The sequence below is a fragment of the Diabrotica virgifera genome, chromosome 3 (genome assembly GCF_917563875.1).
Source record: "Diabrotica virgifera virgifera chromosome 3, PGI_DIABVI_V3a".
Lineage (NCBI taxonomy): Eukaryota > Metazoa > Arthropoda > Insecta > Coleoptera > Chrysomelidae > Diabrotica > Diabrotica virgifera.
The window spans coordinates 38,860,459-38,869,929 of record NC_065445.1 but is presented as its reverse complement, the minus strand read 5'-3'; positions in this window follow the sequence as shown (position 1 = coordinate 38,869,929).

Sequence of the window (9,471 nt, the reverse complement as noted above, 5' to 3'; positions counted from 1 at the left end):
TTTCGCAAATAATTCAAATAGTAAGTACTTTGTCGAAAAAACATTTGTAGTAAAAATATAGCCTGTAAAAAATTTAAAAAAATGGTGTATACATCACGTCTCTACACCTAGTAGAAGCTGAGATATAGCTAATGAAAAATAGGTTCATATTCGTCAAATTCCAAATGGAATAATTTAACGTGAAATAACCAAAAATGAAGAACATATCGGGGAAAACTCATTAAAACTTATTTAAAGTGTTTAAAAAAGCTTCATTTTTGTTTTATAAAAAAAATTTCTAGCATCAAAATTAAACAAGTTACGCTCAAAATAAAGTTAGTACCTTTTGGTTTTGGTAAAAAAATCGAGAAAATCACCCCCTAATTAGTATCTTAACTGAACTTAATCGTTACGACTTCACAAGTTTCTTGACTCTTGTATATATTGTTTATATGATCAGTAAGTTTCATCGGTTCAAAGTCCTTATTATTGAAAGGGCTGTAGTTAAAAGGGGTTGAACGAGTCATTGATCACGAATGTATGCAAATTTAGAAACACCAAATCTTAATCAATTTTTGTCTAACAGAAAAACAAAAAAATACATGATATTCAGAAAAGCAAATCTGACTTTTTTTGTTTTTCGAGATTTTTGATATCTCTAACAATTTTTAAGTTGTTTTGAAAAAAATCATATTTTTCAAAATTTAAATTTTTAAAAATTTTACTTTGAAACCAAATTTTTTCAAAAATAAGCACTTTGAATCGATGAAACTTACAGATCATATAAACACAACATAAGTAAAATAATTTGTGGAGCGGTAACGATTAATTTCATTTAAGTTGCTAATTAGGGGTTGGTCTTCCCGATTTTTTTTTTGCAAAAACAAAAGGGACGAATTTTATTTTGAGCGTAACTTGCTGAAGTTTAATGCTAGAAACATTTTGTAAAAACAGAAATAAAGATTTTTTTAAACACTTTAAAAAAGTTATAATGGGTTTTCCCCAAAAAGTGCTTAATTTTTTGGATATTTCACGTCGAAATATTCTATTTGAAATTTGGTGAATATGAATCTATTTTTAATTAGCTATAACTCTGGTTATATGAGGTCCAGAGACGTAACGTGTACACCATTTTTTTTACTTTTTTATAAGCTATATTTTTGTTAAGAACGTTTTTTTCGACAAAATACTTACTTTTTGAGTTATTTGCGAAAAATCGTCTAAAAATGTGGGTATTTTGTTAACATATTCACTCGCAAATAACTCGAAAAGTGTTGACTTGGCGAAAAAGCTCTATAGAACAAAAGTTACTTAGAATTAGTCAGTTTGCCCATTTCCGGACTTATTTTGGACATATATTTTTTCACCCTCAAGAGGGGTGAAAGTCACCCCCAGGGCAAAAGCACACATCGGCACGATATCACTTTTTTTCTTTGACATGTAAGCTATACGCATGCTAAATTTCATGTCAATCCAAGCGGTTCTTTAAAATTTAGAGCAAAAACCGTGAAAGAATTGACTATTTGTGTTTCTCACTCAATGCACTCAAGCACTATATATAGCTTTGTTTAACAATAAAAAAATTAATTTTTAGCAATGCAAATAATCAAAACCGATATAATTAGACTTGAACTTTCAAATGCGGTAAGCAGAATTGCTATTTTATTTTCTAATCAAAAGTTATTCGGGTTCAAACATTGCAATTTTTTTTTTAAACTTCAACCGCGTTTATCTTGAAAACTATGCATCCTACGAAAAATCTTGTAACAATATTTTTGCTTAAAATGACCCAACAAATAAAAAAAATGTTTTATTTTGCGAAAAATTACTGTTATGTAATTCCTCAAGTTCTTTGTTTATAACAATCTTATCGACATCCGGATCAACTGTTACCCAAAAAATTCGTATTCTACGGGTCAAAATACATAAAAAAATTGGGTAAGTCCATCTGAATAAAGGAGGCCGTTGTACCCCCCCTGGCGACAGGACTAATTGCCTGGCGTCTGTGCTTAAATTATTAAAGTTTCTAGAAGTTACTAAATATGTGAGTTTTCTACATTTTAAGAAATTTACGCATAAGTTTATGTATGTAAGTATTACTTTTTGATCATGATTAACGATTAAAGCGAAAAAGACCTCCACGTACTTTATTTTATTAATTTTGATGGTTTTAAATTGCTTTAATTGTTTTTATATAGTCTTTTTTTCACGCATGTACAATGTTGACCATTGTTGACTGTTATACAGTATGGTGCAAGACGACGAATTTAAGGGAAAATCCTGAAACAGGGGATTCCCGAGATTTTTATTTTTAGGTTATGATTTTTTGGCATATAATTATATCATATTACTAGTGTTGTTATCCATCTGGGTGTGATGACATAATCGATGTTTTTTAATGAAAATAGGTGTCGTGTGCTAGCTCATATGAAAGGTTATTCAATTCTATATTCAGTAATATAAACTTTAACATAAATATTTATACAGAGTGTCAGTACATAAATATTTATACAAAATATTTTTTTTATTAAATTAATTGACACAAAAAAGAATATAATTATGTAATTTGTTTAATTCAAAATACATTTTACTGCTGACAGGAAACAGACAAAATTTTTTATTTGACAAACAAATATTGTTTTTCACTTAAATTCAGTTTGGCAGTTTGAACATTTAATTTAAAAAAAAAAGCAATGTTTATTTGTCAAACAAATATTTTTTTGTGTTTTCTGAGAGCAGTAAAATGAATTTTGAATTCCATATATAAATTATAGCTCATCCTAAACCCTTTTTTCAGTGCGTCATAGATTATCGAATTCTCTCTAACGCATTACAGTTGGAAGTGACAGAGAAAAACGTACCTCCTGTTGTATGTATAATTTATGTCATGTCACTGTTGCATGTCTAATTTATGTCATGTCACTTGTCATGAGGCACTTGGGAAAACATTAAACATCGACATTGTAAAGGGGCCTTGTGTTCAAGACGATAATAAATATTGTGTTCTGTTGCAGTGTAAATCTTTATTCTTTTACCAGCTAAATACACAACTCTTCCGTGATTATTATACTTTGAACTTAGAAATATATGTATTCGTTGAGGGGTATTTTCATATTACAACGACTTATACTTAAAGAGGTATAATTGGTTGGCGATTACAATACTCTAAATAGATAACCAATCGATGATGCGAATAAAGATAACTTGACACAAAAGTAATCGAATTTGACAGAGTAATTAATAATTCGATTCTTTGTTTTTCCGTTATTGGAGCCATGGTGGTCCGATAAGTACTTAGCCTCTCTGCTCGATGGCACCACTGTCATAAAGGGAATCTACCATCGTGTAACACATTCTTATAGACGATCTATGTAAAAATATCAGCCAAATCGGACTCGTAGTTTTGATTTGACCGCGTGTGTAAGCGGGTGTGTTTGGGGATTTTAGAAAAATGAACAAAGAGCAATATCAGTCCATGGTACAATAAATTTCCCAGGTATGGCACGTAATGTTCCAAAATCGGTCGCTTTCGCGCATGACGTAGTAAAGATCCTTCTTCACGGAATATTTGAATTTAGTTTTAAAGGAAAGACTTTTTAATTTTAAATTTTTAATATAATTTGACTAATTTATTTATAGTAATTATAAAGAAATGATAAAGTTGTGTTATAATAGTATTTAATAATAAAAAATATTTTGTAGCTAATTTAATTTTGTTGATTTTCGGGTAGTCATTTTAGCGAGCTTTTTAAACTGATTTTTAGAAACTTGAGAATTTTTTAATTATTACCTATTTGTTTAGTATACATATAGGTTGATCAAGTGGTAATCCAGAGTTAGATATTTCAGTTGTTTAAAGATCCAAAAAGTAATATCCACATAAAAATGGGTCACTACCAATTTTAAAATTATTTTCAAATATACAGGGTATCCCACTTCTTAATTTGTTGATGATCACTTTGTAATTTAGGTACTCAAAATTTTGTAGCTACCCTTGAGTCCAGACTTGAGTACAAACACCAAACACAAAAACAAACAAATACACGAAAGCAAATAAAACTATATAGACACTAACGAGTAAATGTTCCTAAATTAGTCTATACAAACTATAACATATATAATATACTATCCAAAAAACTGAAAAAATCGGTAAAACGAGTTAATTATAAAAATTTTGTAAAATAATCCACATAATAGTAACTACCATTACAAATAATGGCGCACAGGGATCTTTGCTACGTCACACGCTTGACCTCAGCTGTCAAATATCATGCGCAAAATTGTACATATCAGTCGGTGATTCGACTCTTGTTTTTAGAAGGAAAATCCCGCAGCGAAATCAAAAAGCGCTTGAATGCTGCAAACGGTGCCTCCTTTCATTCGATGGCAACCGCCAAAAAATGGTGAGCTTCAACGTGGTGGCACGTCGATTTTTGATAAGTCACTCCCATATGCCCAGAAAACGACTGCAACTGAGGATAACGAGAAAGAAGTCCATGATCTCGTATTGGTAGACCGCCGACTGCACGTCCTTGAGATAGGTGAGACAGTAGGAATCTTAAAAGATCTCATTGGCCAGATCCTGCATAAAATTTTGGGCATAAAAATGCTCTCGGCCCGATGACTGCCGCATTTCTAACTTCGAACAATAAACGCACCACATCAGAGCAGTGTCTGATGCTGTTTAAGCGTAATCCAAATGAGATTCTACGTTGTTTCATAACCGTCGACGAAACATGGTTCCACTGGCAATCACCAGAGTCCAAGGAACAGTCGATACAGTGGACGTCACCCCGCGAAGTTATTCCGAGGAGGGCGAAGATTGTCCAATCGGCCGAAAAGGCGATGACCACCATTTTCTGGGATTCACAACGTGTGACTATATCCACTTTCTGAAAACGGGCAAAAAGATCACAGAGCTTTACTATGCCGCATTATTAGCTCGATTCGACGCCGAATTTAAGAAACAACAGACTTAATTGGAGAAGAAAAAAATACTTTTTCACCATGAAAACGCTCGGGTTCACACGTTCGTAATCGCCATGACCAAATTGGTCGAATTGGGCTAAAAACTGCTATTCCATCGTATTTTTCAGATTTGGGCCTTAAAAACTTCTTTTTGTTTCCAACCTTGAAAAAGTCAGAAATAAATCGCCATTTTTCCAAAATTTTCGTTTTTCTTTTGAAGGCTAAGTACTTATCAGACCGCCCTAGTATCTATTTATTTTCTGCAATAAACTAGTCCTTATAAAATTGAAAGAACTGAAAAGAATGTAACATTAAGTAATTTCTACATCCCATTCAATAACAATCAGTTTTATTTGTTTTGGCAAAAGAACCAGACAGGCATAAAAACTTATTCAATATTCCAGTCACATGCCTCTTTATCTACGCTTTTTCCATGGAACATATACTACATCATTCAGAAATGTCGGACTGTTAACAGATCATATTGTAGTAATAAAAATTGTTGCCATTTATATATATTTTGTAAACAAAAATACCAAAAATTTGTATTCAGATTATGTCTTTATTTGCTACAAGATTTGACAACACAGCCATTCTTTATGACCCCATATATTTTTTAAAAGGCGCAAGTATTAACACTAATATTTTGCACTACACAATTTCATGAACTTGCCAAGTAATATTTCTAAATTTTACGGTGATATTACTGAATTATGTGATAAACACTAAAAACTTCAATATGTTAGTTATTTTAGAAGTATGTAATTTTTAACAGTGGCGTAGCAGAAAGTAGAGGTAAAAAAACAATATTTTTATTTAAGGGCACCCAAAGTCCCATTTAACGACAATGTTAAAGCACTTAGATACCTAATTTTTTTTATTTTGAAACTACATATATTTTTTAGTGCGGCGTAGATTTTTGTAAAGTTGGAGTGAAAGAAACACTTTATTTTAAAAATTTTTAAAATACTCCTACAACAAAAACACAAAAAAGTTTAGACTTTATTTTTTATTTTACTTGTTTTTGTACATTTTTCAATTAAACTTTACGCGGCACTTGATATTGTCCATCTACAACTACTGTAAAAATTTGGACCTTCTATCATCTACCAATCCAGATATATTTGACATCAAACTTAAAAACCTAGTATTCGGGATATCGCAAAAACATAAAACACTCTAATAGGCTGTAAAGCTACCGGTATACCCTATTTTTACCAGCTATCTAGAGCTATTCAGGCTGCTTGTAGACGAGACAAAAACAAACATATAGAGAAAATCTGCAGAGAAATTCAACTACATGCCGACACAAATAACACCAAAGAACTCTTTGATAAAGTCAGACTACTCACACGTAAATTCAAGCAGAAATCTTGGTCTATCAAAGATGATGAAGGTAATGTACAGACGGATTTGGACAAGGTTATTGATGTTTGGAGGGCGTATTGTAAGTTTTTATACGCCAATACGGACCAGATGCCAGCGGACACCCCGTTTGTACCTGACTGCCAGACCTCCACTTTCCATTCTCCTTCAACAGAGACACACCACACTAGTTTTGAATCTGAACCTGACATACTTTTTTCCGAGGTGGAATTCGCTTTAAAAAGACTTAAGTTAAACAAAGCAGCACGATATGATCTCATTACTGCAGACGTCTTGAAGCATCTTCCGGAATGTGGAGTGAAAATATTACATCGATTGTGTAATGAAATATGGCACACAGGCGTCTGGCCTGAGGATTGGACAAAGACCATAATCATACCTCTTCATAAGAAAGGTTCAACAAATAATTGTAACAACTACAGGCTATTAACTCTGATATCACACGCCAGTAAGGTGATCCTCTACATACTGCAACGGCGTCTAGAAAACTTCATAAGTTGGCAAATAGCACCTGAGCAGGCTGGATTTGTAAAGGGCAGAGACACTAGAGAACAAATCCTTAATGTAAGAAACATCATAGAAAAAGCCAGAGAATACCAAATCCCGATATTTATATGTTTCGTCGATTATACAAATTCCTTTGATAATGCTAGATGGGACAAACTATGGAACATATTGACGACAATGGGTGTACCTAAACACTTGACTCACCTTATTAGCAAACTGTACCAAGATAACCTGGCATATATTCGAATGGACGGATAACTGTCTGACAAATGCACTTTGGAGAAGGGAGTACGCCAAGGATGCGTTTTATCTCCCTTATTATTTAACATCTATTCGGAGTTCATAATGTGCAGAGTCTTGGATGGTTGGGAGGGAGGAGTAAACCTAGGTGGTGTTAAGATATCTAACTTGCGTTTCGCAGACGACACTACACTTCTAGCCTCTACTCCAGAAGAAATTACTGAATTATTAAAAAAACTCGAGGTAGAAAGTACTAAATTTGGACTCATGGTTAACTACAACAAAACCAAAATCATGGTTATTGATCGCCAACAACAGTTTCCTGAAACCCAAACTATTTCGGGATGCGAGGTAGTCTCATCTATGATATATCTTGGAGCTCTAGTTAACAACACAGGCAGTTGTGAACCCGAAATTAGAAGACGCATTCAACTAGCCAGAGCAGCAATGAGTGAACTAAACGGGGTCTGGCGTGATCGTCACATTACTATGACAAACAAAACGAGACTCGTTTCAACTCTGGTCTTTTCCATATTTTACTATGCATGCGAGACATGGACAGTCAAAGAATCAGATAGACGACGTATAGACGCCTTTGAAATGTGGACATGGAGACGCCTGCTTCGAATTCCATGGACGGCTCGCCGTACAAATATCTCCGTTCTGGATGAAATTAAACCGGATCAGCGTCTCTCCAGTACCGTTTACTCTAGAATTTTAAAGTTCTTTGGTCATATCTATCGAAGTGATCACAAAATGGAGCGGTTGGTGGTCCAAGGAAGGCCTCAGACTCAACGCCAACGCGGAAGATCTCCACAGCGATGGGCGGACATTACTAAAAAGCTTCTCAACAAACAGTATACTGAGGCAATACATGTAACTGATGACCGCGACCAGTGGAGAAATATTATCAATCAAACTGTCCGAGCTGCTGAAGCCCAATTATGAACCACAACACATCTACTAAGATGTTAATGACTATGATGATGATACCCTATTTCACGAATATACGACCCTCTTGGATTATCTCGACAACGAATATTATGCTGTGTAAAATAAGAAGAATGAAAGTAAATTGAAAATTACATTGCTGTTTATTGGAATAATTATTAGGGCCATTTACTTTCGTACTTCCTAGATTGTACAGTAAATATTCGTTGTCGCGATAATCCAAGAGAGTCTTATATTCGTGGAATGACCTATACACGGTAAGTTTAGTGCAGACGTTCAGAAAACAAATAATTTTGTAGCCATGGATATTTTATACTATAATGTGTTTTATATCGTAGCAAAGAGAAGATTTCAGAGAATAATTTTCAATCATAACCCAAAAAGGTTACAAAATTAAATTTTCGGACTTTGGGTGTCCTTAAAATGATTGTAATTATCATATTTAACAAACTAAGTTCTTAATCCAGTAGTACAGAAACCGACAATAATGTCGTTCTCCATACCACTAGACTGACAACAGATGGAAACTCCCTGGTTACTACCTCCGCGGATTTCAAAAATTATAAGCCACATGGGTGCCGAGACGAACATCAGGATGCGGTAATTTTAAATAATTCCCGTCCCATCTGCTCAGAGTCGTAAAGTTCCAACGAGAAGGTTTCCTAAGTACTCAACAAAAGAGTACCTAAATTAAAAATGTATAAACATTTTCAATTTCGTTGCAATCTGAAAATGCAGCAGCACCATATTCTAGTTCAATCGGAGAGTGCAGGAAGAGTCTATACCGGTTTCGGGGCTTTTTTGCCCCATCATCAGTTGTCCCATATCCTCTTTTCGCCGATTCAACCAGATTTCTGTACTACTGCATTGAGAACTTAGCTTGTTTCTTAGCAGATGTCGCTACGACATCCGTGACATTTCTTTCGTTGCAATCTGGGAAGGCACGCTTCGAGGTATCTGGTTGAATAGGAGAGAAGAGGATATGGGACTACTGATGATGGGATAAAAAAGCCCCGAAAGCGGCATATACTGTAAGGTAGGCAATACATTCACCATATGTTGGAAAGGTGTATTGCCTGCTATTTATATAGTTGGTAGAAGCATGACAATTAGGCATTCCAAATCACGTGATATAATATGGCTGCTGGATGGCGAAACTGTTATCCATAGGCGTATCCAATGTTTAAACCACTTCATATTTAATTTGCTATCACAATTTCACAAATTTCGCTACACAATTAACAAAAAAACAAAACCAAACAGGATATTCTTTACAAATTTGTCAATATTCAATGTAAACATTAGATACGCCATGACCACCCCCTTAACTATGTCTATGGTCATGTCAGTTTAGCCATCCACCGGCCACCACTGACTGTTCATTGGAATCCCTAATAAAGAACATAGTTTATAACCTAACAATGAAGTATCATTAACCTT